Below are 14,423 nucleotides of genomic sequence, written 5' to 3'. Positions count from 1 at the left end.
AGCAATAATGCTGGGGATAGTAGGAGCGGACAGGGAATTTAAATTATTCCAATAAAAGGACACACTCAGCTATATAGGGTTATATAACTCTTTCCTTTGTGATGAAAGAAACAAGATTGAAGCATACAGCATGGGCTGTATGAATTTTGCTGACTAGCATGTTTTGTTCTGATTAAGTTCCACACATTTTATAAACTCTGCACAGAGCTTTTCTTAGACTCTTAGAACTGCCACAAATGATACCAAGAGAAGTGGAAGCTGGGCTCTTGTTGATACAGGCAGCTACAAAAATGAATTGCTGTTGGGGCCTTCTCTGTGAGTATCTCATAATTAAGTTAAAACTGATCATATCATTTAGCATGCTTAAAAGAAAAAAAAAAGCATAGGAAATGGAGCAAGCTTATATAATTATTCTTGGAAGAGAGAGTGGTTATCTTGGTTGCTGCATTCAGAGGTTTAAATTAGTTTAGGGGCTCCTGGCATCTGGCTACGGGCACTTCACATCACTTTTACAGCTTGAAATAAGTAACACACTAAATTACAATCAGTAGCTTTTCACAATACATTGCATTTCTTTGCTATTTTTATACTGCCAACTAAAATACTATTTAATGGTTTAAATGTGACAATAAATTTTTGATTTTCAGAAAAGAACATCTGCAGTTTGAGATATCAGCAGATGGCATAGTATTTTTATTTTTGCTCATGTGTGTGCTTAATATTTCTGAATTATTAATAGGTCCAAATAGAGTGTTTGGTGACCATTTAAAAGCTATCTTCACACAATAAAGAAAGATCATAGAGCACGAAAATCATCAGTGTTACAGCTTTTTCACAAAAATGTTGGTTGAAAAGGACCTCTGGAAGTTGTGTAGACTCCCACTCAGAGTGAAGTATCAGTGAAGTAAGTCAGATCTGCTGCAACTTTGTCTTCAAAGATGAAAATTTCACATCTTCTACATGTACAAGTAAATATATTTTTTTTCATAATGTCCTCTCTGGACCTCCCAAGCCACAGTTTCTGGTCATTGCTTTGTGTTATATTGTCTGCTACTACAAAGAAGTGTTTGGCTCTGTCATGTTTGTAACTATCCTTCAAGTAACTGTAGGTTGCAATTAGGCCACCCTTAGGTTCTTCAAAAGACAAGACAGCTCCGGCTCTCTCAGCCTCTCAGCCTGGGTTATATGATCTAGATTCCAGTCATCTTGGTAGCCCTTTACTGAAGCCCCTTCTCTTGAACTAGGGAGCACATAACTGTACACTGTATTTTTATTACGCTCACCAGCCCCAAGCAAGGTGGGGGGGACAATAACTTCCCTCGATCTGCTGGTCATGCACCTTCTAATGTAGTCTTGCATCTGATTTGCCTTATTTGGGAAGACAGCACACTGGTTGCTCATATTGGACTTGCCTTTCACTATAGCCACAGGCCTTTTTCAGTAAGGCTGCTAGTTAGCCAGTCTCTGCAGCTGGTATCAATGGCACAGTTTACTCTGTCCCAGGTTCTGAGCTTTGCATTTCTCCTTGTTTGCACTTCTACTTGTTGGACCTGTTAAGGCTTTGGTCATCACAATCCTTACGTTTCTCAAAGTGCCTCTGATCTGAAGCTCCACCATCCGATGCGTCAGCCGCTCCCACTAACTTAGTATTATCTGTAAATATACCAAAGGTGCATGCTGTCTCATCATCCAACTTTTTGAAGAAAATAATGAACCATATGGGCAATAGTATCAACTCCTAGGGTGCTCTGCTTGTTACTGGCCTTCAGGCAGATGCTAAGGCCTCCATTGCTACCCATAGAGCCCAGCAGACTACCCCGTTTTCAGTCCATCTAAAAGCCAGCTCATTCAGGCCGTATTTCTTCAGCTTCCAAGTGAAAATGCTGTGGAAAATTATTTCAAAAGCCTTACTGAAGTCAGGATTTATTATGTCCACTGCTGTCCCCTTGCCCATGTAGTCAGCCATTTCATCACAGGATGTGGTCAGGTTGCTCAAGCATGATTTGTCCTTGGTAAATCCATGCTAACTATTCTTGATCACCTTTTTGTCCTTTACGTGTCTCTTTGTACTACATAAACATTTTTCTTGTATCTTGCAATCTCTGTGGCGAAAAACTGAATCCTTCTGGTTTTCTAAAAAGTAGTCACGTACCTTCTAAACTCAGACTATCACAGAAGTAGCATGTAATAATTTAATAATTTCTATATTAATAAAATAATGAATCTATCTTTAAAGCTAGCAGTAGCAGAAATCTTCTCTTAAACATTCATGAGGGCTTCTATTCAATATAGATGTTTAGTGTGTATATACCCCTTTAAATCCTGTAACTGTTTGCTTTTGCAAACTCTTTAACAATTCTTTAGCATAGGTAAGTCTTGTAAAGAATGTATTTTAGGAAGCATCATTTTTGATTTTACGTGCAATAATTTGTTGCTGCCTGTGTCATTAAGGTACATTTCTGAAACAGACTCTTCTGTGTCATTAAAGAGGCTAGACTCACAAGCCCCCCTGCATTCACTAAATTTAGAAAATACTTTGAAAACTAGCATATGATCTATTTGTGGTTTACACACTGAAGATTTTTTGTGTGCATTTAGCATACACAATTTGATTTTTTAGCATACTTAATACCTCTGCTCCATTTTAATCCTTTGGAGTTATGAATGCTCAGGAGACCTGAGGTTTCTAATGACATTAAATAGAGCAGAATGCTGCTAGGTAACAGTACACAGAATGTACTAACACCATTTAGCATATTAGCGGAGAAAATTTCTCAGGCATCTGCTGGAAATAATGTCTTCATTTACTTTTTTCAGCATATAATAGATTTATTCAAAAGTGTATGTTAAAACATATGTACAATTTATATGGGATAAAATAGTAATTTGAGATACATTTGCCCTTAATACAACTATTCTTTACAATGTATATGCAAACAAAATTGCTTACTTACATTAGCTTTTTACTCAGTCATTCTGGGATAGTACTAGAGGTATAACCATTTGTGAGTATTTCCCAATACTTAACATGTGCACCATACATAGTGTTAAGTACATACTTAAATCTCTGGAGGGCCAGAGGACAATAATATAGTAAAAATATTAACTCTTTTAAAATCTAAGATGTTTCTATTCTTGACTGAGCAGCCCAACAGCAGAAACAAATCTAGGATCCTAGCTCCTTGCAATTATAATCAGTTTTTCTAATTTAATTCAGAAATGTTAGCAGGGATTTGCAAAGTCTCACTACAGGATATTAAGATAATGTTAAGACTTAAGTCCCAATCATTCATCAAGCTAAAGTGGCTTTTTGCTGCACCTTTTGCTGTAGCAGATGGAAATTCCAAGGAGAAATGCTAAATTACGTATCTTGCTACTGTTGGGTAATCATATTTGGTAGCAGGAGATGGCGCTCTCTGCCCGTGAATCTACTTCAAATACAATTGGTGTTACCAAATGCTGTGTTTAAATTACGTTTTAATTTCTTTAGCAAAAAAGCGCTGAAGGAAAGGGGTTGTTTAGTACATGTGCACAATAATATGAAAATCATCTCTACAAAACCCAGATGACTGGGGACAGAACCCTTAATTACTTTTAAGGTGGAACTTAATCAGCTTGTGGTTTGTGTAATGCCAATAACAGCACTAGAGAGTTCTAAAACTTTTATGTGTTCTGCTAATATGGACACACCAAACCTTGTGTCAGGGAAATATCTTTGGAAAAAGTAATTAATTGACTAAATTCATCTGTTATCATCTGACATAAAAAAAAAAGTGTGATTCAGTGTATGTAGCAAAGTGATTACATATTGCAGATTCAATAGGCAGGAAGAATAGCCCCTTTGTCTTCTGCAAGAAGAAAAAAGATTAAAGAGCACTTCTCAGGGACTGTAAATGCTCATTTGATTTCTCCAAACAATGTTTTATCTTCCTTTACATGAGGCAATCTTAGCAATAAGGTAAAAATAGTCTGCTTGTGCAAGAATCCTCTGTAGTGATCCAGAAAGAGCAAACAGCAGGGACGCTAGACCTCGCATGTGTGTGCCATGTGCCTTCTTCCCCTCTGCCGTACACCTCACAGGTATTACGCTATGTGTTCTTATGCCCAGACTGCACTGAGCTGCCTTGCACAGGCAGTGGAGGTAGGTCGCATTCACTGATGTCTGAGCCAAAGGGCTATACATTTTTATCATGACTTCCTCTACAATTCAAGCAGGCGAGGTTCATATGGAGAAGGTTAACATTAAAAGCGTACAAAGTACCTGTGTAGAAAGTACCTGTCACATACGTTCACTCGTTATTGGCTGTAAATAGTGACCAAATCCAGCCTAGGGGCGAGTGGAACTTCATTTGTGCTGTAGTCATTAACACTGAAGACTATATTTGGACAGAAAACTTGGTGCTTCAGGAAAGTCTAGCCTTTGTGTTTATGTAGAGATCAGACATGTATGTGTTGCCTGTAGGAGAAATGCCTGTTTTTAGGGTTTTCAGAGTTTTAGTTCCAAACGTGTGAATGAGAACTGGTAATACAATTAAATGTATGTGGTATAGATTGCTGGGATTCCCTCATTTGACCTTCATTAATGGGAGCTGCTGTGAAGGTCGGTGGACACAACCAGTGCTGACAGTCTGTCCACTCGTGCTTATAGAGCTCAGGAGCTGTTTCAGCATAACACTGTCAGAAAACCTACCAAGTTTGACAGACTGTGTTTGAGGGTCGCCCAGCTGACCCCTTCCTCGTGCCTGCACGAGGCAATCTCAGCAGCACTGTGTAAGCTAACAGTCATTTATGGAGCAGGAGGCTCTTTCCCCTCCTGTGAGCCTGCAGGTCAGGTGTGGCTGCAGTCTGAGATCTACCTGCTGATGCACAGAGTTGAGGGAGACAGACATTGCAGAGGAGCGCTGGTCACACTGGCCTTTCCTAGTGGCAAGATAGCACCACTGCTCCTGGCCTGCCCCCCATAACGTATGTGAAGGCCTGTCACACAGTGTGGTGCACCAGTCACCACATCAAAAAGAAGAGAACAAAAAGGAACAAAAAAAGGTGAGCAGATTGTTTCAGTCTTTGATGGAACATTTGTGAATGTCAGTGGAAGGAACATCAGAAGGCTGAGGAGAAATTTTGCTTGGGATAGTCTTCCTGTAGTCGGCAATAGCTAACTGTAGTATATTTGTTAAATGTAGATAACCTTGTAGGATCACTACTAAAAAAAAAATGCAAATGCTTTTCGTATTGCTGTTGCATAACATTTCTGTGATTAACAAGAAATTTCCTGTCAGAACCCTTAACACTTGCCTTTCTAGAAATTAAAAAAAAAAAAAGATAGAGAAAGTAAAGGTAGTTAAGTGGAAGTAAGATCTGCAGAGCCAGGAGCAGACCTTCAGAATAGTACATTTAACAAAAAAAGTCAATTTAAGAGCAAATCAGTCTTACATGAGCAGGACATTTCTAATGTAAAAAGGCAGCTGAATTAGAGGATTAGACCACGCTGCCTGATTAACATCATTTGATCTTCTGCTATTGAAAAGCCACTGGGCTTCTCAGAGAATGGAAGCATTCAGACTCAAATAAAACCACAAGTCTGGCTTAGAAAAAAACTGCTAAACTGAAAACGACTTGCCTTGCTTCAGTAATTGTCAGTTTCTCTCTGCTGTTAGAGGGTGCATCCAAATAAGGATTTAGAAATCCCTTGCATTTTGACATAACGAAGAAAGACTGCAAAACTGTATAAATCTATCCCAGACTATCTACCTGGGAAAAGCTAATAGTCATATGAAACTTGCCTTTCTTTGTCATGTCTTATCTGTTTCTTTTTACCAAAGATAACCAAATATCTTTTTTTGGGGTTGTTGTTCATTATCTGTCTTTGTAACATGTTTACAGGGATTTTTTTTTTTTTGCCTTTTAAATTTCTTTTTGCCAAAGAAATGGTGTTCCCTCTGAGTTGCAAGATCCACTCAGGATCAGAGAGGTACCCACTGATGATATTTTTTTAAGAAAGTAAGAGAGGAAGGGAGTTTCAGTCACATTTGTTATTCTTTCAGTGATACTTGTTTAACTTGAATGACTAATTAACATTTTTAATAAAGGAAACTTTTGTTTTACTAGTTTTGTTCTACTAGTTTTAACTCTTGCTTGGGAGCCTCCAAGCAAAATCATAGAAGGCCAGACGTGATCTGGAATTTTCTAAGGTAAAGCAAAAAGTTAGGAACCTTTATATGATAATTAAGCCCTTTGTTACTGAGACACTAAAAATAACAGGGGACCCCAAATAAAATGAAAAAACCTTCGTCTAAGCCTCATATCTTTTTTATTAAAAAGCTTGTGTTATTTACCCATATTATACTCAAATAAGTTTTGAAGGGATTTTCACAGTCCACTGCCATTGTCAGCGCTTAGTAAAGTAAATTGCAAACAGACAGAAATTAAAGAGTTTCTTTCCTATCTCTAATGAGCTGATGATCATTTTGCCCAAAGAGTTTTTCTGTGCTCTTTGGAGAATAGTAACTAGTATTCACAAGCTTTCCTGTTTTTTTTTTTTTTTTTTTTTTTTTTTTCTTATTCAAAGCATGCTCACTTAAGACTCATGCTGTTATTTTCAGTCAGTATCTGGTGCAGGGCAGTATTTTAAAGTATGTAAAACTGTGAATGTTCTTGTTCACACACAAAAAAATCATGCTGTTAGGCCCTGTATATTCATATAATGAGAATACAGATCCTGCCCAAAGTACTGTATTTTCAACAGTCTCCTAAATGCCAGCCAAGTCAGACTCTGCTTAGCTTCCAAAATCAGATGTGATCGGACATGTAACAATGTAAAGAAAAATAAACCTGCAAAGGCACTCTGAATTGTAATGTAAATTTTTTTCTGACATACAAGAAAGAACCAAATGGAATTTTTATCACAGCTCTGCTTCCTTTTGAGTTCCCCCACCCACCCTTATTACTGTGAGCAACATTTTTTAAAATAAAGGCACACTGATTTGTTTGTTATTCTGGGCTCTGAGAAGAAAATCAGATTGGAACACTGTCCGACTGTATGGCTGTAGTCCCGTTGAGAACATATAAGCATACTTGTCTTTGTCCACTGTAAATTAGTTCATTGTCTTCTAGGGAGAGCTGATGATTAGCCGACTGTATATATAGCTTTATAACTGTATATGCTTATGCATTTTTGCAGGGTGTTGACCCACGTTGTTCCTGTTGGTTCTCACACACTAAGAGATGCAAATAATGAGCTGCTGCCTCCTGCTCCCCCACTGCTCAGCTGTTATTTTACGCACTGATGGTACAGCTCTGAAGCCTCTCTTCTCCTCAGTGACCCCACATGCAGCCTCAGCTGATCAGCCTGAGTTGGCTCTGTCATCCCTGTGTATCCAAAGTCGTGAGGCTACTGGGCTGTACTGCAGAGGTTGCAAGCTTGAAGGAGACTGCTGTAGGTGCAAATTGTAGCTCTAGCTCTGAGCTGTGGTCCTTCCTCTCTCATGTGACTGATGCATCTCATGTACTAACACACACACACACACACACACACACACAAAAGTTATTTTTGTCCAAATGTTTGAGTTCCTCAAGCATGTGAGGAAGAAACAGGTCCATTGACGTTCTCTTTCTAATCCAAGGAAACCTTTTGCAAAGGCCTGTGCTTTTTAACCTGAGATTGACTTTAATTATCCATTATTTTGTCTTCCTCGCCGGGAGCCTCTAGCTGACTGCGTTATACCACTCAGCATATTAGTCAATCATCTCAGCTTACAGAACGCTGTACTTTACATCTTGGCTTCAGTGTCATTCATGTGCACTGAGTGGAGACAGCAAGCAGATTTAAGACACGGTACACATTTAAGCGTGCTACGGCCTGTCTCTCCCTATAGTAAATAGCTTTGCTGACATTCAAGCTGCACATGGCTTGATGTTAGGTCAAACAAAAATGTCACACTATAATCACTTTTTAAATAGCTTTTTCCGGCTCAGTTTGTACTGTATAGTTCTGTAAGAGAAAGCACTTAAAGCTGACAGATAGAAAGAGGAACCCTCTGTATAGGATGTTTGCCTAATCCCATCTCTGCCCCTGCCTGTCAGATTTGGAGGTTGTGTTTGTTTTTTAAAAAAATGTATATAATTTAATGCCACTGTACTTTTCAGATGGGCAGACTTTAAAGGAAACTCGTAAGTGAGTTCTGGGGAGAGCCCTTTGATGTAGCTGTGAGTGGTTTGGATGGCCCTGGAGGTACAGTGCCCTCTACAGTGTTTGGGGCTGATGCTGTGTCATGATACGGGGACACTAAGCTGCTGACATGCCATTGCTTGGAAGAGGCCTCTGGGTAAAAGGCCAAAGGTTTTAGTGGCCAGAAGTGTAAGTGTTTTCACATTCCCTAATACCTGTCCCTGAATGAATCTCTTTCTCTGAATCACCCCAGAGAGGACATGGACCGCAGGGGAAGCCTCGTGAGACTGACTTCCTCTCTCAGCCACCTTAGTTCGGTGGCTAAACTTAGACTGCGTGACGATCTGCAGATTGTTTCAGTGAGGTTCTGGCATCCTGCCTTGTCCTAGATGGACACCAGTGTTGCCACAGGGAACAGTGATAGCTTGCTAGGGTGCACAGTGGTATTTTCCGGGGCTTTCCTGAATGGTGCTTTCCTCTTCCACACAGCCAGAGTATGGCTGGAGGCATACCTGCACACAGCCATGTGGAAGCGTGCCTGAGGCTGCTCCTTCTTGTCATTCTCCCCCACCTTCCCAAAACTTGACATGTGTGAAGAGCTTCCTACCTACATCTTTTGTCTTTTACATTGCAAGCTCTCCCTGGATGGCTACGAGCGGCTTGTGTAGTGGCAATAAAAGGCAATAATCAAAAGGTGACGGCATTTTCCAAGATGAAACAGTTCTGCAAGGCAAAAGCATTAATGATCTGCAAGGAACAATTGAAGTGAGTTATCTTTTAGCCAGAAGAGAACTGTGTAGGAGGTACTGTGGAAACTCATGAGGGAACAAAGCAGACTTGTCATCAGCAGTTTACTAGAAAAGAAGAAAATACCCTTTCTTCAACTTTCAGTATAATCTTTTTCTTGTTACTTTGATCTTTGGCTCTATTTTTTCTAGCCAGCTGGGAGGCTGAGAAGGTGCTATAAATGTTACCGAATGCTGCCACAAGTGTCCAGCCTTTGAAACACCCCTGACTGGTGCTTCAATGAAGCTGTTAACCCCTGCTTGTAAGTCTTGTAAGTCATTTCCTTTCCTGATTAGATCAAAATAGTAGCACCAATTTGAACGTGTCAACATGGAGATTTCTATGTTCATTTTCATCACTGTCCTTAAGGAATGTATACTCTATACCTTTTAAGTTGAAAAGCAAGTTTATTCTTGTAGATTTTTTCCAAGCTGCATTTAGAATTCGGCACTGAATCCTCATACATTCCTTATTTCACATCATAGTTACAGAGTATAGTGGCTATTGCCAAATCTCATAATAATGAACATGATAGATTAGTAAAACTCTTCTACATTCAGATTCTGGAAGATAGGCTTTTGACAAATGCAGCTGCTAACTATTGGGCCCTATAGAGAGGGAGCTGGGAAAATATTATAGCCTCCAAGAGATAGGGCAAGATGATCCTTGTTTACAACTATCCAAGATTTCTTAACCTAGAAATAACTTTTATATATATATATAGCTCCAAATTTATATCAGAAATCCTTTTTTCTTAATATATCTACTGGGAATGGCTGAACTGCTCTGCACTGTGGCTCCACCGGTAACATGAAAGCAAATAGTGCCAGCTGTATGCGAACTGTGGGGAGCTAGTTTAGGACTGGTGGAGAATTCATCCAGACTAGGAGAGGGAAAAGGAAGAAATAGGGAGATGGATTATGGGACAGAGTATTTAGAATGCACAATACATTTATGAAAAATAAAAATGCATTCAGAGTCTACCAGCCTCTCCCTTTTTTAGGCCATCTCTCAGTAGAAAAAATAAAACTGGACTAGAGCAGCCAGCTGTGGATAGGCATTCCTGATACAGAATGAAAAATAGTGTGCACTGAAAAACAAATAATGGTGATTTGTGATCTTGGGTGGTACAGATTTGTAGGCCAAGAGAAACTCGGATGTAGAAGAATAAAATGCCCCAGTTTGGTATTTCTGAATGTGAATCAACACTTTGTTTTGTGCAATTCTTCTTTTTGTAAAAAAAAACGTGGTGCAAGGTGATGAAGAGAACAGCTTCTTTTTTAATGACATTTGAGATGAGATCACTGCGTGCAGGAACATCAGCTGTTCAGCTGATCATACCAAAATTGACTCTAGTTCGTTTGCATGCTTTATCCACTCTGCTAATTGCAGATGCTCAGCAAAAACTCTCCTGGCTTCACATACTGCTGTAAGACATATTTGATGGCTCAAGTCACAAATGATCTCACTCTGATTATCTTGTCGTCTTTTGATACTATCTGGCAATGGCAGTTTTGTTACATCTGTTGCATGTAAAATCAGGTCTTGCATCCAGGTTTTCACTGGAGGATCCAAACTTGTGCTGCACCACCATAGGCATGAAAATGCAAATATGTATACATGTGTGTGAGGAAGAGTGCTAGTGTTTCGGCATTTATCATCAATAATTCTGTAGTGTGTTTGTGACACACTAAAATATATGTGTTGGAGGTGGTATGCGATGATGAGCCAGTAATGAAATACAACTTTTAAATTCTCATTCCTCTGTTTTCTCTGCTGATCATCAAATAAAAACTTACTCAACTCAAGCAAGGAAAAGATTTCAGTAAGATTATAGCAGGTAAAATGCTTTAAGGCATTCAGATGAAAGATGCTTTGTAGGAAATCAGCATTTTTATAGCAGGATATTATTTTAACTATGATAGTCACATGATTTTTCTTGTTAAAAATATTTCACTTCCTTTCTACTGTATGGAATATATACAATATTTAGTGATACATGATCAGAAGACATGCTCTTATCACATCATATGTCATTCTTGTTAATGAAGATAAAACAAGGAAAGAGAATTTTTTTCCTGAGTCTATGTAGATCTCCTAAGAGTACATACCCACTGCAGAAAGGGATTCAGGCTGGGTTGCAATGAGCAGGCTTTGTGGGTATTATTTTATATAAATGCCTTTGTGTGAAATGATAACTTTTCTGTATCAAACTTCTCTGTGTATATTTATACAAATACACCATAGACTCAGTTGTTTCACAACTGTATCAAACTCTGCAGAAACCAGTGGAAAGATTCATGGTGAATTTAGTGGAGTTTCACATCAAAAGCCCTAATGGAAGAAAAATTAGGCTCCTTATTTCTTGGTTTTATAGATACAAAATTTTTTGTCATAATAATTGGTAATGCAAATTTGAATTTACTTTAGCTTAATAGAAAGATATGAGTTCAACAGGAGACCAGGATTATACTGTGTATTTTGAAAGTACGGAGCTTTCAAAGTCAGATTTTTATGCACTTTGTAAATTTAGCATTACAATGAAATGGTAGTCATTGTTTAGATTAAAAGAATTATTATTAAGTTATTACAAGTTATTTAGAGGAAAAAAAGAGATCCTTTACCTGTGTACATTGTGAAAGAAGGTAATAGGACATAATAATTTGCAGGATGGGATTCTTCAATGGCATGGTATCACCCCTTTGTGCCATCATTAAAAAGAGAGGAACTTCCCATATGCTGCTGTTTAAGGGGGAGAAAAGTCATGCTAGGATGAGAAATAAAACACTGTTAACCTTTCCAGTTTTTGTTTTGTTGACTCCACATTCTTTAGTTTTAGGTAAAAGTTTGTGCAAGGATTTTATTAAGTGCTTCTATACACCCCAAATTTTACTGTTCCTTGACAAGTCAGATCATAAATCCTCAGATGTTTTTAAAGCTAAGACATGTGGCCATGTAAAATTGAAATTCTCAGGCATTTTTCAGAATTATGATTTGTCTTCTGTAGTAGATCTGAGAAGCCACTGCTTTTCATGTCCCATATTTTTTATACAGGAACTCAAATACAGTAATATCAACCTAGAATTTCCACTGAACAGAAAAATACTGATATTAATTTACCTGCCTTATAAATTAAGATTTTTTTAGATGAGGTTAGTGTGCAGACATGGGGTCTTCTTTTCTTATAAAACTTTTATTTGGACACTTCTGTGTACTGTCTTCAATTTCTTAGTCGTAAATATTTTGTTCTATTTTTAATGCAATTTTATAGTCATTTTACAGGTTAGAATAGAAGACATGATTTTTTGTAAAGTATGCTTTTTATCTGAATACATTGGCAGATGTTATGTATGCCTTAGTATGTGTAGTTGTGTTTCTACTCTGAGAATATGTATTTTCTTTCATTCGTAAGAGTGAAAAAAAAAAGGTTTCCATACGCACAGGAGCAGGATTCCTATCACCAGAGCTCTCTGAATGTAAAAATGGCATAGCAAATATACAAAGACTCAAGAAAGTATTTCAAGACTGCTGGTAGTTACAATATTCCATTACAAGACACTCTGATAAACTGCTGTACAAATGTGTTTCATTACAGTGTACTGACAGGTCGGTGCGGTGACATTAGGAAGATGACAGCCACGCTTGAATAATGATTCAACTTGAAAAATAGTCATTGTTTTGTGTCTGTTTGGAGGATGTTTCCAAATAATGTTACAGAAGGCTTAGATTGTAAAACTGATGGGGTGATATTTGTAATTGTCTTGGATAATGCAGTTGGCTGACCTTTGTAAATTAGTTACTATACAATCCATGATTCAATAAAACCTACCCCATCCAAATGTTTTTAAAGTGGTTTCATTGCATAGGTTTTTTTTAAATTGGTTAGGCAAAATTATCAGTAAGACTTCTACTGCCTCAAAGTTCCAGATTTTTTTTTTGTTGTTGTTTGCTATGTGAACATTTCAGTCAAACCAAATATGACAACTCAAAGATCTGCAGATGGCTGTGGGGCTGGAGGGAACTCACTGCCTAAATTCACAGGTAGAAAGGAGTCTCCTACTACTCTAGCTTAAGTTCAGCTGGGCTAATATAGTAATGACTTCTTCAGCCTCAGTTCACAGAGTAAAGTTTTGAATCTTTCCTGGTGTGGACGAGACTCTTCTAGTGGTAAGCATCTTCCTTTTTAAAAATTTACTCTAATGGACATTTATAAATCCAAAAAAATTGTGATTTCACGTGTGCTTAATTTTTTTTTTTTTTTTTTTTTGACATGATGGTGTCAAATACAGGTTGTAGATGTAATTTGACTTAGTCTCTTTTACACATGTCCTACTTTAAAGGAATGAAACTAATAAGCATGAGTAGAAAGGTGCAAGGTAAATCCTTACTTATAAACCTTTATAAACCTTATTTTGCATGATCGAAGATTTATTTGCTTTTTCATTGTATGAGCATGCATTCATTCTGGTTGCCTCTTAATTCAGCTGCTTATAGCTATGTTATAAGGTAAAAGGCTTAAGCAGATTCCATTCTGAAAAGAAAAACAGTTCAGATCAAGAAAAGCTGCAAAAACTAGATTGTCGACTGAGTAAAAAATATTGGTCTCACCCCTCCCCATTCATACATCAATCTTTTACTGTTGTAACTAAAAGAGTAAAGTACTCTCTAGCAACAGTATTTCAGATAAACGAATTTGTATGTTGTCATTGGGTTGTAATTAAGGGCTTGTCTTGAATTTTTACTCTTCATTTTTTAAATATAAATTCTTTTTTTAAACTGATTAATCAGAAATTTCTTGTCTTGTGACCAATGGCCAAGATACCAGTTTATAATTGAATTATATGCTTAGATATAGAGTTGCAGCTCCATTTTATGCAACTTTTTGCTTTGAAGTTGTGACTTGCCACATAGGGAAAGGGAATACCTTCTATAGTAAGCAGCTCCCATATGGTCCTTTATTTCTTTGCTATAAAGCACTTAAATGGAGCTGTATATCCCTGCTGTCCTTAGAAGTTTCCTGACAATTTTCTGAGACCAAACTAAGAAAAACATTTTCTTCACCTCTGAGCACAGCTGCGTGAAACAGACTGTACTGTACTATTTATTGGCATCATTTTGAACTTTATTCTGCTCATTTTTCCGTTTTCTGCATGGAAACATTTTAGCAAACCTATTTGTTGGTTGGTGTTGGCTACGCTATTCCTGAAAACCATTGATCTTTGGTGACTATTGCAAAAAAAGTGGAAATTAAATTCTTGAGTAACCAAGAATTGGAGGCATTGCTTTGAAAACATAATTGTAGGTGTTAAGTCAGCCACTAAGCAAAGCACAGAAAACGCCATGATCATTATCTGTGATGAACAGAGCACAGAAATACCCCAGACAATACTCACTGCTTTCCTTGAACAATCTCCCAGCCAAAAATATTTTTGAGAAGAGATTATGAACAATTTTAAATAGTAAATGTCTT

Source organism: Rhea pennata, chromosome 3 (assembly GCF_028389875.1).
Source record: "Rhea pennata isolate bPtePen1 chromosome 3, bPtePen1.pri, whole genome shotgun sequence".
Taxonomy (NCBI): domain Eukaryota; kingdom Metazoa; phylum Chordata; class Aves; order Rheiformes; family Rheidae; genus Rhea; species Rhea pennata.
This window is presented reverse-complemented; position numbering follows the sequence as displayed.